The following is a 17,875-nucleotide window of genomic DNA, read 5'->3' as shown; positions in this document are numbered from 1 at the left end:
GAGCTATCTGCTCTCTGTGTATGAGGAGTCTAATAAATAGAACTGGCAGCTCGTCTCTGTGTGTGTGCGTGTATGAGTGAGAAAAAGAGTGACGAAAAGAGAGGCTCATCTGTAATAACACTGATAGCTTTGAAGCTGGGACTTAGTGGTTTTCACAGCTTTATTGGCTGAAATTATCAGATGAAGAGAGTTGGCATCATTGTGTGTGTGTACTTCTGTATATGCTTCTTTTTTTCCCCTAAGCATGGAAGTAAGGGAAATAAAGCACAGAATTTTGTACCTGTCCACTCATGATCTTCCTTGTGTCCAACTTTATTTTAACCATTTGAAAATCACCTCTCTGTTTCCTTTGCTAATGTCAGTAAAACTGCAACATTTGCATTGTTGAGAATGGGTTTCAAAATGCTGCAGGCAAATTTGGACTCGGGATGCTATTGCTGTTGCTCTTTCTTTAAAAAGCCCACCAACAAAGCATCCTGATCTGAGGTATTTACAGGTCTCATTTCTCACCCCCCTCCCCTCCTGTTTTCCAGGCAGAGATCCGTTCCTACATTAACTTTCTGTGCTGTGGTCAGTAAGAAGCCATTTGATCCAGATGGAGCCTTTTTCCTTGAGGGCATTTCCTTAATGTTATAATGTCATGACTGTGCTTTGAAAGCTGCAGTGGGGCTCTGCCTCTCCTGTGTTCTTTAATCATGGCACCTAGGTCATATATGAAAGTGAGTCTCAAAGCATGTACGGTTGGTGAAAGTAGTGTTTAGTTTAATTTCTGCCTCCCTCATCTTTTCAGTCTTCACTGAATTGCCCCACTTCTCATAAGAAAACATCAGTTAGTGATCATTAATCCTCTACATACTTCGTGTTTATTTACCTTTTTTAGAGGATGCTGGGGACTGGATGAAATCAGGCCTGCAGTAGCATTCACTGGTTTGTGTCAGACGTTTATTCCAGCAACTGCCCTGAAAGGAAAATATGTGTTCTACATCTGGTGGAAGTTAAGGAATGTCTCCTTAGCTCCAGGAGCCTGAAGTCCAGATTTTTTCTTAAAGCAGAATGTGATATATGACACTCCTGCTTCTTTATAAACGCTCTTTGCTGATGATTAGTCTGTGGAAGAAAATATGCAATTGTTGCTTCAGCGGTTACTTGGTTGAGATTAGCTCTAGCTGTGTCTCACAAACTGCTTTCCTACAAGCCTTGTTCTGTAAGTGGAAGAATTTGTGCCCCTGCACCAACACAGGCCTGCTTTGTTCCTAGCTGTGCTCAACCCTTCAATATCTGTGCTGATCTGATGGCAGGTGAAGATGTGCAGAGAAAGGAGTTCACACTGTTGACCTGCCTATGCAGACAACTTGACTCTGGCGGAGATCTCTGTTTTGCAGTTGAACCATTTCCATTCCACTGAGAAACAATGAAAGTTGTCTCGCGTGTGTTACATAGTTGCGCCAAAAAACTCTATTGCATTGTGGGAAGTTAGGGGTTCCAACAGTGAAACCATCTTAAACCTAAGTTAGGATGGAAGTTTAAACACTGAAATTGAGTTATGATGTGTTTTACATAGGAAATACCTGAACGGGACTCAACATTGTTTCTGCTATTAAGGTTCCTGAATACTGAAGGAATCATAGAATCACAGAATCACCTGGGTTGGAAGGGACAGCAAGGATCACGAAGCTCCAAACCCCTGCAACATGCAGGGCCACCAGTCCCAACATTTGATCCTGAACCAGGCTGCCCAGGGCCCCGTCCAACCTGGTCTTGAACACCTCCAGGGATGGAGCATCCACAGCCTCTCTGGGCAGCCTGTTCCAGCACCACACCACTCTCTTAGTAAAGAACTTCCCCCTGACATCCAACCTAAATCTTCCCTCCTTCAACATAAAACTGTTTCCCCTTGTCCTGCCAAGTTCTACCCCTGTAAAGAGTTGCCTACCCTCCTGTTTATAGGCTCCCTTCAGGTACTGAAGGGCTGCAAGGAGGTCACCCTGGAGCCTTCTCCAGGCTGAACAAGCTGAGCTCCCTCAGCCTGTCTTTGTGAGGGAGGTGCTGCAGCCCTCTGATCATCTTTGTGGTCCTCCTCTGGAACCTCTCCAACAGTTCCTTGTCTTTCTTGTAATGGCAGTCCAAGACCTGGACAAAGTACTCTATATAGGGCCTCACAAGGGCAGTGTAGAGAGAGAGGGAGGGAAAGGACTGCTAACATCTGTATGATGTACTGGGGAAACTCTTTGGAGCAGGTTGAACAGTTGGCACTGAGCAGGAAGCAGCCGTCCTGCAGCTTGGTGTAAGGATACACACATGAAGTCACTGCTGTGGTGAGTGCTCACAAGCACCTGTGCACAGAAAGGTAGTTTTATGGTACCTGTGTATTTTTATATTCCTTAGGGCAACATATAAATTTATGTACATATGTATTTTTCATCAGAGGTTTACAGTTGACAGTATAACGTACAATTTGTTGAGGCATTCAAAAGGATTTTCTTTTGTTTTGTTTCATTTTTAGAACAGAGCCTTGATGAAACCTGTGGTAGATACCATCCTTGGGCAATGATTTAATATTTACACCTGCAGCAGCACTGCTCTCGGAAAGGGTGTGAAAATAAAGCTGGCCAGAAGAGGAATAAAAATGCAAGGCAAACAAGTGAGTAGCATGTGTGTAAGTGAAAAGCATCCTAAGTGTGGAGGCAGCAGAAGTTGCAGAGTTGTGTGTGCAGGGGGGGCTGGGATCCCCTGAAGTACACAGGTGGGCAGGAGGGCTTTGCTAGAAGCAGCTGGGCAGAAGCGAGGAGGCGAGGAGAAGGTGTTTGCAGTGGAGACTTCAAGTTGCCTCCGGGGGTCCTGAGGAGTGGGGAGGGAGCTCTGAAGGACCAGGGGTTGGCCAGCAAGGCGCAGACTGAAACACTCAGTATGTACCATCATCTACACAAAATGATGCTTTCAGTAACTGCGGTGCCATGAGAAGTGTTCCGGTGTCACTGGCGCGAGTGAGGTGAGATTTTGGCCGTGATGTGTGTGAAGAAGTAAACATGTGAATTGCTGAAGTGCAGTAAGCAACTAATTTCTCAGAGGACGAGAAAGTGGTGCTGTACGGGTATGTTTCTGTACACAGATAATTGCTTTTTGGAGCTCATAAATGCACTGAGTTTCAACAGAAGCTGCAAATGCTAGAGGATTTCCAGTAAACAGAGACTTGATTTACCCTTTAGCGGTAAGGACTGCATCAGTGATACCTAGATAAAAAACAAAACAAAACAAAACAAAACAGGTTAGTCTTTTAGATCAGCTGAGACTCTACAAATCACACAGCAAGTAAGCTAAAATACCTCAAAGCATATAGCAGCCGGCCAGGCCTACATTTCATTCCTCTGCACTACCGTGCATCCCATTTTGCTCATATGTGTTAGATATGTGGCTCCATTTCTAACGCCTTTAAAGAATAAAAACATTTTAATTACTCAAATTGTTAATTAATATATGATTCACAGAACTGTAACAAGATATATCAGCAACGCTCCTAGAATCAATCAAGTGAAGGTTACTGTTTTATTTAGGAGCAAATTGAAGATTCTGTGTTTTAATTAAAAGTCTTTGTGCTATATCTAAAATATCTGTATTGCTTTATCATTCTATAGTTCTATTTTTGATATCCCAACTTATTTAATCTTGTGAATTAATTTTAATCTAAAATTATCACGGAAGTTAAGCAACTATAGGAAAGGAAAATGTACAACTTCTAATAGCGTCGGTTTTAGAAATGGGCAGCAATCACGTAAGAAAATCAGCTATCAAAATGCATGATCTTTTCATTTCAAATTGGAATAGGAGGACTTGAGTTTCAGTTACTTGCGTAGAAACACATGTAAGTTTTGCGAAGCAGGACCGAGAGCACTGAAATGAGGCGAAAGAGGTAAAATGTAATTTGGCATAAAACTTGTGCTGAAATTGTGATGCCAATGAAAATTTAGGGAATGTAGCATATGCTTTTTTATTTTCTATCATTATTTTTGCAATACGAAAGCAGCAACAGCAAAATTTTAGACCTTTATGGTCTTATCTTCACTCAGAACCTTTTACAGATCTCTTTCTTATGCCTCTACCTTCTGTCCTTTTTCTTCCCCAGAGATAAACATAAACTTTCAGGTTAACATTTCTTTTAACTATCGCCTGTATAAATTACTCTCTGTCTGCATACATCAGTGTCTGAAAGTTGGCGGTGCAGGCCAGTTGGTGCAAATGTCCTGGTGCTTTGCAGGGTGCAGCGGTAGGAAAACATGGCAGAGCATATAAAATTGAGGATGCTTTAAGGAAAAACTACTTTCTCTTTCATTAATGCCTTCCTGCCAGCCTTGATGCTGCGTTGCCACAGTGTTGCAACACTGTTTCCTGCAAAATCACCTGGATGATTAGATATCAAATCTGCTTTTAGGACCCTGAAATTCAGTGGTTAAACTTGGTATGTCACTTGACTCTGCAAGGAAAACCTCTCTGTAGTGAAACTGTTTTGGTTCACTGCCTGGTTTTGGTTTTATTTGTTTTTAATTTGAGAAATGGCAGTCAGGTGTGCTAAAGCACAATACACTGAGTGTTAAAACCTTGTATATCTCAGAAACTACCTAATTGCACACCTAAGCTCTGTGGCATACCCAAGATGCTAAACCCTTGCTTGTTGTCCAACACTCTGGTGCAGTGCATGTGAACATCATGTCTGTGTCTCCTTTCTGTTAGTCCATGGGTTGTACTTTCCATCACCGATCCAGCAGCAGCTCATTTAATATGTTGTTACTCTTGAAAATTCAGAGTGCCTTTTCAGATCATAGAATTCCAGGTGAATTCTGACTATAAAATTTGCAGGGAGTGTTCTGTATAAAAGTGGCCTTGAGGCAAAGGCCTGGGTCTGGGTGCCTCTCCTGAAGACTTGGGGTTGGGTGGCATTGGTGGCCTTTGTGTTTGAATTAGGTGTGGTTAGTGTCCAGGCACGGGGCAGCTGTTTTTGGCTCACATCATTTCTAGAAAATGGAAAGTGATTAAAAATGAAACAAAACAAACAACCCCCTGACCAAAGAACAAATAAATAAATCTCTCTAGTGACAGAGGATCTGCTGCTAATAAGTCACTAACGATGTATCTTTTAAAAACCCTAAGTTTTTTCAAAATAACTAGGCTTTTACAGTCATGGCTGTGCTCTGCTTCTGTGTCCCACTAAAAGGGCAAGAGCAAAGCGCTCACGTTTTCCTTATAGCTCTGAAGTGCTCGAAGCACATCCACAGTTCAATGTCACCTGTGAGAATCGGGGGTAACTTCTCTGCAGAAGTCAATAGAGCTTGTGCCGTTGACTTTGCAGATCCAGCACTTCACCCAAGCAGTCTGCCTAGTGATTTTTAGTATTGATGTTCTGTGACAAAACTCTTACTTCTTTTTTTATAGAAACATGCTTGTTCAAGTGATGGACGTGACCCAGCAATTTAAGTGGCTTGACTTTATCAATTCATTCAAGAAAAAACTTAGAAAACATAGTCTACATTTAGCTTCCTTAGCTGAAAATTCATCACATAGTCTTCATTCTTCCTTCTGCATTTTTTTAAATAAAGAAACGTGCAGGGAAGAACATCCCTAATAATAAAGAATTGTCTTAGTTTTATCTGAGACTGAATTGTTCCCTTCAGAATGTCTGGTAGGATGCTACGTTTTGGTTCCAGGAGAAAAACAAAGTGGATAAAGGCTGTAGTAACACCTATGAATTGTGGCATCATCCTGAAGGACAGTCAGGGGGCCTAGGGCGGTCAGCATTATCTGCTGTTTGCTTCATCACTGTGTGGGCATAAAGTCTTAGCAAAGAGGAAGATGTGACAAGAAGGATGGGCTGTGCCATGCAGGAGCAGAGACACTTGTGTAGGGGACTGTATGTCTTTCTCTATCTGGACTACTCAACATCTGCAGGGTTTCCCTTTGAAGTTTATAGTTTCTTCAGTGGCATACTTGGCAAAGACACCATGTCCCTGTTGACAAAGGGTGGGATTTACTGCTACATTTCAGGTATCTCAGTGACATTTGAAGTAAAAACAGTCAGGACTGGCTTCCTCAATGGTCTGTAGGAATGGTTGTTCTCCCAGGGGTGCTGTTCCTGACAGTTATGTACAGCTCAACATCACTTGATTCCATGCTTAGGCACTGTATGGGATAATCTAGGCCTCCCAGCCTCTCTGGTGACTGAAATTCATGTGAGTTTGAGAGAGATTATCATCACAAAATGGTAATTTAGGAACAGTGAAAATGAGTACAAATCAAGGCAGAGAAAGTGTAACATAACTGAGCAGCTGTTATGTGATGGAACGGACAGAGAGAGGGACTTCCATGCCATTGATGTCTATAGTTTAGGTCTTGTTTTCAAAGTCAGCAAAAGTTTCCAAAGCTCAGCATCCTGGAAATCAGAGTATAATGTATGATTGTATGTAACATTCAACCTTAGTTTAATGGTTGATGGCTCAGATTGTATGTATTAGCTGTAAATAAAGCATGTGTGCAACTGCTGTCTCAGGTAAAAGTCTTGAAATGCAGGGTTACTTTTCAAAGAATTCTTAATGAAAATTATTTATTATTTAAATTATAATTAAGTGTTTTATTGCATTTATATGTAGAAGATCTGTAGTGTAAAGATATGTGCATAATTATCATTGGACAAGTGATTGAAGACCTTAACCATCCTCAACATTGCTAATAAGAAATATATTCAGGAGCCCAAAGTGGAGTCCAGAAGACTTTCAGATATTGCTTTTCTTGAGTGGATGTTAAAAACCTTTAACTTTTGAGATAATTCCTATGAGAAAGCACCTTTAAACTCAGAAAGGTCAATTTCTTTGACAGCCAAGGCAGGAGGTTTCAGAGGGGTTGCTGTCATCCAAAACCTGAATTATGTATGTCGGTCCTTAGGGTGTATCTTTTAAAATGGGAGTGGCTGGAAACCTGGTGGGATGGTGGCTGATCATTTCCAAATGCAAGTAGGACATTACATTTAAAACCTATTTTGGAAGAATGCTAGGGTTACAAAGTTAAGCACTCCCAAGTCAGGAAATGTCACATTCAAGCTTTCTGAAACCTCTGTGTTACTCAGTGGGCATTTTCCAACTTCCGTATCAACAGAGGTGGGGATCTCTGTGTGCATAGCCACATGTGCCAGGTTGTCTTTATTTCAGCCCCCCTCTCACAGCAAATGAGGGTGAATATGGGCCCACACTTCAGCCCAAGCTTAGTGCCACAGTGTAAACAGAGGCCTTTCTGGTCAGCAAGACGTACCTGGGGAGCAGAGGGCTTCCTTCCACAGCCCTCAAATTGGTGGCAGGACAGGAGGAGGGCACAGAAGGTCATGGCCAAGTTTTTACATGCTGCATGCTGAGACTTTGTTGGGTAGGAGAGCTTCCTTTCTTTATGAATTTTTTTTCCCTTGGAGACAACAAAAGACAAATTTCTGATCTCACAATGGTTTCCCTGCCAGAATTTAAGTAAGTGTTTTAAAGCATGAAGGCATATTTGTCAGTGAAATGCAGGTGGGCTTTGGGGAGGTATTTTGTTTGTTTGTTATCTCAGTGTTTTCTCCTTAAGGTCATTTTGAGAAGCAGTCCTGCTGGTTGTGCGTCTGTATTCCCAAACCATTCATTTTGAGGATATTTTGGCCAAAATTACTAAAGTCTGGCAAAGTTTTAAGCACCTTAAATGCAGGATCTTACAACACGAAGTGTTGGACAAGCATTGTGTTATTGTCAAATGTGCCTCATTTGTCCTGCTCTAATGACAATTTGCATGTAGAAGTTACAGAGCATGTTCTGCTTTGAACTGTGTTTTTGCCTTTTTTCACGCTGACTCTATCCTTCATTTATACTTGTACTCTGATTAAGGAATTACTCTCTGACTGCTGGAATGCTAGTGATTGAAGACCCTAGTTAATATACACTCTCCCTGAAATCCTTTGTCTATTTTTATTTCAGCATTTGGATCACAGGAAACCATTTATAGGATATAGAAGCTTTCATACAGAGTTGCAGCCAACTATTTTCCAAGGGTTTTGAAGGCTAGAAAGCAAGTCTCACCAAATTCATGAACTCAGTGTTCTTCACCCTTTAGAGATGGGGGAAAAATCACATCACTGAACCAAATGAGTTTGTTTCAGACTTCTTGGACCATCTCCTTTGCACGTTCCCAGTGAACTGCTTGAGAAGCATTTTTATGAATTATTTTCTAAGTATGTGTAATTTTTTTTTTTTGCATATATTTCTTTTTTTGCATGACCATTGTGATAGTGTTTGCTGTGTGCAGGGCACTTCTAAAAACTACAGCAATATTATCTGCCTGCCAAGGATCTGAGTAGGAAGTATCCATTTCATTGTAGAAAACAGACAAAGAGCACGATGAACAAGATAAAGGAAAAACAAACAACGTGCTTTAACTTGAAAACACATATTTGCTAAAAATGAGCTAAGATCTTGACTTGCTTTCAAAGAGCTGCATATACTCCGGGTAAACATATATATGTGGTAGTTTAGTGACAAAGCCAAGAAACACATTTTATGTTAGGAAAACTTGTAAAATGAAGGCCACTGAATAATTTCCTTCTTGATTCAAAACAAACAAATCCAGCCTCAAAGCCCCCAAAACCTAATGGAAGATTTCCTTGCATGGCGCACAGTCAAATCTTAATGGCTTAGTACCTGTAGTTTCCTTTCATAATGCAGGAGACGATTCAAATAAAATCCTGGCAAGAAATTATACCTCTGACTCCCCATGAACGCAGATTGTCTGCTGAAATGTTAAAACTGAATTGGTCTATTAAATAATAGTTATTTTGAAGTGAACTTGTTTGTGCTGTTGGAGTTTTCACACATTGGTATTCATTACAAAGGTTTAGAAAGGTTTATTCTAGGAAAAAAAAAAAAAAAAAGAAAACCTTTGTGTTAATAATCATGGAGCTTCTTCCTCGTAATCTGTTATTTTGGTGATTTTATTTTTATTCTCCATTTGAAAAATCCTGGGCTCGGTATAATGATTTTTTCCCCCCTCATTTCTGTCGCATTGAGACAAAAGGAGGAGCTGAATGTGTGAACTGCTATTGGTATCAACATGGATGACACTCTTTTTTTCTTCTTCTTTTTTTTTTTTTTTTCCCCAAGTTTTGTTCTTAGATTATTTAATCCTATAGTGAGTAAAGGGGAAACACCAGAGGAGGATTTATTTTAATATTTTTGTTCTCTATGTATCCTGAGGTCAGAATATTCCAGTTATGGTCATTATGGACATAAAAGACCCATGAACTTTGAACAGAGAGCTCTTGTGGGGTTAGAGCAGAGATATAAATGGCAGAAGCTAAAAGGGTTGATTGTCTCTGGTGGAAATATATATACTTTTTTGGAACACTGGAGTGGAAGTAAAGACAAATGAACATCCTTATGGTGTAATCACCAGGTTGAAAAATCAGGTGACTTTAGTTCTCAAACTCCCTGTTAGCACAGTGAGTTTTTATGTTCTTTGTATCTTAGTTGGTGGATGAGTCAATGTTTAAATGCTCATTTATCATTTACTATATAAAAGAAAAGCTATTACCTGAAACTCATTTTTACAGTTGCAGGCAAACTGAAATAATCATTTTCAAGGACCTAAAGCTGTTTCTTGAAGAATGTCATCATTTTCTTCTTATTTTACTTACCACTTACACTAGTATATGGGGTACCTTCAAGAGCTGTGCCTTACAAAGCCTGGCTGCAGATATTGCCAGCCACTGTACCTGTACAAACTAGACTAAAGAAACTCAGTTTCAGCAAACTACATTCATCTTGCAGACAGGACAAAAGAACTGCTTTAAAGGAGCAGTTCACACTAAACACTTGTGCTGCTTGCTCGGCGCTAGTCTGCAATACGTGTTACCCTGTCAGTGGGCAGCCTGGGCAGCCTGTAGAAAGTATTTTGGAACCCTGTGGCAAAGCCTGTCCCTGCCATAATGTCACACTTGCTTCTGCTGTCTATTGTGTGTCTACTCTTCTCTGCTTGTCTTTTAACAATAAGAATCCCCTGAGTAAATGACTGCCTATCTGAGGTAGTACAAGAGATAGCTAGCTAGTCTTCATTTTGAATGGTAATTTGATAACTATCCTAGTAGAACAAGTTTAATATTCATCTGTGCACGTGTCAGCTTCTACATTTCCATACTCTACGAGCACGTGGCATGTGAATGTCTACATACAGAAGTTTCTACACACTCATGTTTCCTGGGACTCATGTCCTGAGCAATGCTGCTGCTATGTGTTTTGTGTTACTGCTGGAGGAAAGCACAACTACGTGCATCTAATTGCATTGGGAAGTTCTGTGAGAACCTTGTTGTACTATTTAGGGCCCAAAATAATAATAATTAAAAAAGCTGTACGGACAATTCTATAACTTTGTTAGTTTAACCTCACATATAATCATTTAATTTTCATTCTCTCAGAGCCACCATACATTGCCACCCCTTTGCGCCTCATTCTTTATCTCACCAAATGGCCAGCGTAGGCAAATGAGGTGATTAGCTGAGGCAACCAAGTGATAAGACCAACAGCAGTGTCTCTACAGGAAATTATGCCACTCATACGACTGTGAAGCGCTGGGGGTTTCGTCATTCACTGGTAGTTGGAGGCACTGATTCTGACATAAGCTCACAGTGTGCTGCTTCTGCACATCCACCATCCCCTTTCACCCTCTGGCAAATGGACTTAGTCTGTGTCACTTATTTACTGGTGGAAAGGTGAGGTCCTGAATGCAGAAGGCCCCTTCTCCTCTAACTCCACTTTAAATCCAGGTTGGAAACCAAACTGTTATAGGTGTTAATTTACAACACTGCCTAATTGTAAAAAATTGACTTCTTTGGATGATACATGACATGATAAAAGTAAGTTACGTATTCTTTTAAACTCACCCATATCTGCTGCAGATCTTGCAATATGTGAATACCAGAAGACTGTAATTTATTTAAATGCCGGTGCCTTCATTTTATTTTTAGAAATCCATAGGCATTTTAAAACCAAATGTACTTTTTATAGTGTAATATTTTGAGGCAAATATGGTGAGAATGAGCTATTTTATCTGTAATGTAATAGAAAGACAAGATCCTTCATTTCTTGAGAAAATGGGAGGGCTTCTATGAAGTCTAGGAGGAGTGCATTTGATGTTAGCTCTTGAGGTTAATGTTGAAACAAAGCACATGTTAAAAAATAGTAAAAATAATAATAATAATCTGATACTAAACAAGAGACATCCATTTATTTGCACTGTTCCAGCTGTTTGTCCACCTTTTTTTGCTTGTTTGATTTGTTTGTTTTGTGTCAGTTCCCTAAGCGAGCGAGGCGTGCTCAGTATTTGTACTACAAGGGAGCATGGTGAGCAAATGGCTCCACATCTTACTTTGCTTTACTTTGCTGAGTGATCAGTTCACCACAGCTGGCTTGGGTCTGGTAGAACAGAGAGGCTCTCGACAGTTAACATGATAAAAGATGTGTGAGTATGTGTTCATTATGTACTAATTAAAGGGTGCACTGATGGTGATGGAATATCACCCAGAGCCCACATGTTCTGTGTCTATTTGTGAACTATACTTCACAAACATACTTTTGTATATGTTGCTGAGCAGGTGGAAGATTTGAGGTGTAATGCATTCCTTTCGTCTTGAATTATTTGAACAAGTTGCTTTCTCAGTCACGTGATCATACTTAGTCCAATTGGTCTTTAAATTAATTAGCCAGTTAAGGGAAGAAAACAACAAAAATGCAGTCCTTACACTCTCATGTGGCCATTTCTCCCCATATTATTTAGTATTACCTATGGTAAAGTAAACAGTGATCAGCTGAAGGCTCTCTTACTTCTAGAGCATACATGTTTGAGTCCATGAAGTGCATGAAGATAATACTCCAAAGGCATTGACTTTATCTTCCTAAATTTGAATGTGTGAATATCTAAAGATCTGATTGATCAGAGAAGCTCAGGTTAACTACAAAATTGATCTAAAAGCAAGCAAAGAATAATGGCTTAGACAAGCAGTAGTGCTGTGAACAGACCTGTAATGATGCTGTAAGAGCACAGGACTGTCATTTAATTGTATTCTAATTGTTTCTATTTGACAAAGAAAGTTGAAGACTGACATGTCACTTGCATCAATACCTGTTGCATTTCTTTTTGCATATTGAGAGAAGAATAGGAAGTAATGTGATAAAAAAGCAACCGAGTTTTTTCTTACTGGTTGGACACACTGCTTGCTGGTTTTGTCCTAGAGTGTGCCTCAAGTTAAGTGGCTGTGACTTTTCATGTTGGTGGGAGGCACTCACTCACAAATGGTCTCACGTAACCTTTCCCTGCATGGGCCATGTCTGTTTGCTACCATGCACAGACGACTTCTCTCAGGATTCAAATCAGCTGTTGGCATAAAGGCGTAGCATTTGCTGTGATGGGACAAGGATTTTCACCACTTCTTGCTAACCCCTGCCATGTGTCTGTGCCTGGGAATAAACAGCCACATCACTACATACGTTCACAGTGCAATGCACTCTTCTGAAGCGTGTGAGTAAGAACTGATGGCTACAGCCTGTAATTCTGAGGCGACCCGTCTGTCATGAGAGAAAGCAGCAGCCACGACTTTTTATGTTAATTCCAGATGCAGGTTCTATGGCTTTAGTGCTGTTATGGTAAAGAAAGACAGTTGAGTGACTCAGAATCCAATGTCCTGAATGTGAAGCACTAAGCTTTCCACTGATTTAATCAACTTTGCCATTAGCTTAGTTACTTTCAGGGTGGGAAAAGGGCGGAAAGCAACATTTAGGTTTCATCCTTTAAGGCTGGAAGCGCTTCGACCTTCATCCAGCAAAGCACTTAAGCAAATGAGCAACAACATATGCGTATTGTTAAGCATATAATCAATTTTATTTTACTTTTTTTTTTTTTTTTGCTAGATCATTGAAAATATCAATCTTTTCTTGAATGAAAAGTAAAATAAAAGTGAGTTTTTTGTGTTTTTTTTTTTCACGTTGGGTGTAATTTTTACGAAAACCAAAGGTTTGGTTGCTAACTGCAAACAAATCCAAAAGCATTGTTCAAAGTCTTGTATTTCAAGGACGGAATTATTTATTGGTGAGAGCCAGGCAGCCTAGGAGTGAGCGGTGGTTAAAGGGATTAGCTTCATGGAAATTTGTTTTGATATTATGTTTACAATACTGATACTGGAGATCTGATTATTTTTCTATACAGCTGTGGACGTATCTGAGAGAAATAACAGGGCATTTGATTTGCTGGGTGGGAGCCTATTGTTTTGAACTGTATTTCTGAATTCTAGCAAGCTTTTCTTACTTTGCCTAGCACAAAAGACTTGCATCACGCCTTAAGAGCTACCTAAGCTTTGAAAGACATAGGAAGGGGTTGAACAAAGGGTTCGTGTTGTCCCTTTGGAATTCCAGAAAGAAAACATCAGGTAGAATAATGATTTTTAAAAGATTTTTTTATGTTGTTCATTGTCTACATGCTGTAAACAGCACCCACCATTTGAGCACGCGCTCCACAAGGCTCTTAAAATTTTCCGAGGCTGTTTCTCATGTCCCCCCCTCCTCCAAGTTTATTTTGTGTATTTTCTCAATTCTTTAATTCTGTGACAGCTGTGCTTTGCACATTTGTGGATTTGCGTGTCTCTCTCCCAACTCCCCAGCTGTGGGGGTTCTGAAATCTGTGATTTTATTTTGATGTTAACAAAACTGTAAGCAAATGATCTTTTCGCTATTAGATATATAAGACAAAAGTGATTCGCTGCATTACAGGGATCCATGAGCACAGCTGGTGGAACTGCTGTACCTAGGAGAAGAACTGCTCGTACAGTTTCTGTCAAGCCTCTGCCAAACAATGTACAGTGATTTGTCTCGGGGTAACCCCAGGACTGCAAAACTGAATCTGTGCATCATTTCTCCTGTGGGCTGCCCAGCCTCTCCCTCATTCCCTAGAACAGTCAGCAGCACATACCAACTGTCTTCCAAAGTTTGGAAAAGAAAAATTTTCCATGGGTAATGAGGCTTGCAGCCCTAGGGATAGCAGTAGGTACTGGACTATGTTTCTTTATGTGGCTGCCATCCTGGGCTCGCAGTATATTTTCATAATTCTATTCGTCTTCTGTGTTTATCTGCCGGAACAAAAAGTGCCATTTCCCTTTGGAAATGTGTCGAAGTAAACAGCCCTTCTTTGTGATTTCTTGTAAATGATGAACTGTCCGGGCTGCTCGGAGTAGGTCAGAGATTTTGTTCAAAGCAGAACCTGAGTGCGTATTTAGGAAAGCTCCTTTAAGTCTTAAATGAAAACTTTCTGTTGACGGTTATATAAATTCCTCACACTGTACTGAAACTGAGTTCAGAAACCACTATAGTGACTAGTGAATCAAATCCTATCACGCCCTGAAGAACAATGCTGTTGCATACGTAAGGATCTGTCCCCTTTTCTCAGTGCATGCTGGATAAAAACAACCCATACAGTCTGCTCTAACGTGTGCTTATTCTGATGACTACAGAAAAAATACACTGAGATAGTGAAGAATTGGTCACAACCAGCCCTTTGTGTTTTCTCACAGAATCCCATTGTCTTAAAAGGATGTTTATACAGTACAGTACAAGGCTGCAGTCTAGTACCTGGTATATATTCTCTGCGCAGTGCCAATAAGCGTGAGGTGCTATGCTTTTTAGTTTTAAAAATGTCAAAAATGGAAATCCAGGCAATTTGACTCCGCAGTAATTTGCTGAGAGATGTCTGAATACGTATACCTTTATGTAATTTTGCACAACAGCCCGGGATGTAATACTGCAATAATTACCCGGTGAAGTCATAATTGAAGGGTAAAAATTGAATTTAGGACCTACATAATTTAACCAGGACCGGATTTTACCAAGTATGACACATTTACGGTGTCTGCTGTGTGCCTTATAAAACACACTAAATTTTAAGCCGATAACTCAAATGGTTCCTGAGATATAAACTTGTGAAAAGTCACAATTTTGCATTGTGCTGAAAAGCCACCTTACAATACAGTGACTACCATAGAGCTCTTTAATATCCAGCAGAGTTCTCCTGCTGTGCTTTGTCAGTTGGTAGCAACATCCAAGTCTTCTTGTAAAAGTAATTCACACTTTTTTCACAACACTGTTGCTTTAATTACCACTGAACTCTGCTGTTGCTCAGACAGGCCTAGCAGGACCAAGAGGGGGTCAGCGCTGCAGTCACTGCAAAAGAAGCAAATGGCTTTTTTTTCTTACTTTATTATTAACAAACCATCTTTGATTGAAATGCTCCTTGCTTCTGAGACCCAGTCTTGTCTCTGTGCTCTCTTGGGGTATTCATTATCAAAGTGGAGCATGGATGTCAATCTAGAAAAACATCAGAAATAATACCTAAAATCCTAATCAGAAAACTTGAAGAAAAGACATATATCTTTTACATGCAAACAGCTGATCAGATTTGTCACACAGACACGTTTGAATTTCTGATAGAAACAGGCAAACTCATCACCAGGCTGTACATTTTGTAGCTGGAGAAATGATTATTATCTATTTGTTTGTAATTATTTCCCTTTTTAGTTCATGCTTATTTAATTTGTTACATCTCGTTAGAGCCAAAGGCATCCATAGGAAGAACCGAGAGATGCTGAAAGAGAAAAAAAGATCACATTTAAATTTAGAAGTTACATTTTCTCTAGCTTTTTCACATGAAATATTCCGTATTTACGTATCATCATTCACACTAAAGATCTGTCAGATAACCTTTCAGTGGCACAAACTCCATTTGCAAACTTAGGTTTGGATGTGTTTGCATCAGTGATTTTCTTAGAAGGTAGAGTTGGGAAATGGTCTTGTCCCTTGTACTCCTGTGGTCATCCTCTCTCCCAGGCTTGCTGGGAGAGAAGCATGGCGCTCTTGGCATGGCAGCATTCTTCATCAACTGTGATACTATAGCAGCCTTAGAACAAGACACCAGTTTGACTTCTGAGTTCAAGGGAAACCCCAAAGGAGACTTTGTAGCTGAAACTGAGTGTCAACATGAAATCCAGTGCACTGAGCCAGTCTTAATGCTTATTGAAAATAGTCCCTATTATCTATGAATACCATTATAGATCAGACCTCTGTTTCATATCTCACGTCAAAGATGATGCTGCAAACTGATACCACACCATTTAACACCACTGTAAAGAACCGATTCCTTTCTGGTCTGGAAAAAAAAGTGGTCCCTGTAGGATGAACATTGGGTTAATTAATTAGGTGTCAGAATCACCTGCTGAAGTACTCTGGGTTTTGCTTGGATTTGCAGCAATCCAAGAATTTGAATATTCTTAATTTCTGAATGTAACAAGATTAAAACCGTCTGGGTAAAATACTCCCTGCAAAATGCTCACTAATACCAGGCCTTAATCAGGACTATTATTTTAATTGTGCAAGTCAGTCCTGGAACTGCTTGACTTTAACTAGAGGCTTGACAGGAAAACCTTACAGAAATCTCTTTGAAAATGTCTGCCCCAAATTACTCTATTTTCTCATTCAGTGCAGTCTGGAATCTGTAGGAACAGTGAATGTGCAAGTGGGAAGAAAGGAAATGTGTTTTCCATGTGATTTTAGAAAGGAGGAGAAAGGAGTGAAGAGTGAAATGCTGCAAGGATCATCATGAAAACACCGTGCTGCTCAGGCTGTTGTGGGTGAGAGGCTTCTGTTTGTTACATACAGAGTTGCTTGACAGTAAATGCCAGGAACGTCATCTCTGAGAGTTTCAACAGAGTAAGGGTAGAATTGTCCTTTTCTTGGATATTGGACATACTACAAGGGTAGGAGTCAGAGAAAACTGCATGACCTGGACAGCCTGCACAAGGAATGGGAATGCTCACCTCAAGCTTCTGCAGGACACACCAGGGCATGTGCCTCCATCCCTTTTGCTGTGCATGGGGTGCTTGTGTCCCTTGTCACTCTGCTATGCTCTTTGAGGTACCCCAAGCTTGATATTCAGATACTAGCTGTGTTCCAAACGTAGCAGGTCATCCTGCACAAGCATTAGTGCACAGTCATTTCCTTTGGCAAGCATGCATCCCAGCACAATACTTCAAAGTAGCACCTGTAGACCTGTGACCTACTATTCTGCTTGGCTGTTCAAGCAGAACAAGAAGCCTTTGCAGCTACTTACCAAAGGTATGTTCTTTAAAGTCCTCACCCCTAATATCAGGACACATGTGCTTGGTGGACATTGACTTCTTCCTAATGAAAACTGTGTTATTATGGCACAAAGTAAAGGAGTTGAGATGACAAATAATTCACCTGCAGACTTGCAGGGACTTGGCTACATGACGTTGAGTATATTGAAAATAAGATGAAGTGAAGAGGAGAGTTTTCTTTCTTCATAATCTGCTCCTGGCAGATTCAGTCAGAAGTACCATTCTCACTTCTCTAACTTCTCTCATTTTCTACAATCAAGCAGCAGATTGTTTGCTCTACAAAAAGACAGTTTCAGGAGGTATCACTTTTATACAAGTTCTTTATTTCGCATTGACTATATAAAAGTCCTTGGTCTTTTTGTGATATATGCAGTACTAAAAACAGCACTGATCATACACAACAGTCTGTGTGTTCTTTTCAAACAGAGACGTTCCTGCTCCCATGTGGATAAGTGGTTACTAGAACCTGAGTATAGCAGTGCTGATATTTACTGCTCTCTGATCTGAAAGTATCGGTAAATTCACAGGCAAAGGAAGCAGTTAAAGCTGTAGCTGCTTCTGCGAATGCAGTATAACTTCCTGTTCTTTCTTTCCCTGCGCTTGGATGCTGCATATCTTATCCCTTACATATGGGTGCTGCATATGAATCAC

The 17,875-nt window shown here is 40.3% G+C and overlaps 1 long non-coding RNA gene across 4 annotated transcripts in view; it reads left to right on the top strand.

The window, feature by feature from the left end:
• Positions 1–17,875, top strand: part of LOC140250734 (uncharacterized) — a 376,536-nt gene that overhangs the window by 271,820 nt on the left and 86,841 nt on the right. For 3 of the 4 annotated variants that reach the window (XR_011903252.1, XR_011903250.1, XR_011903249.1), the window contains one exon: positions 2,504–2,641. The exons of the other annotated variant lie outside the window; for it this stretch is intronic. This is a non-coding gene — a long non-coding RNA (uncharacterized lncRNA). The remainder of the gene's footprint in view (positions 1–2,503; positions 2,642–17,875) is intronic. 4 annotated transcript variants of the gene reach the window in all.

This window comes from Excalfactoria chinensis, chromosome 3, assembly GCF_039878825.1.
Source record: "Excalfactoria chinensis isolate bCotChi1 chromosome 3, bCotChi1.hap2, whole genome shotgun sequence".
Classification (NCBI taxonomy): Eukaryota; Metazoa; Chordata; class Aves; order Galliformes; family Phasianidae; genus Excalfactoria; species Excalfactoria chinensis.
Note: the sequence above shows the minus strand (reverse complement) of the source record. Positions and strands in the feature narration are given on the sequence as shown.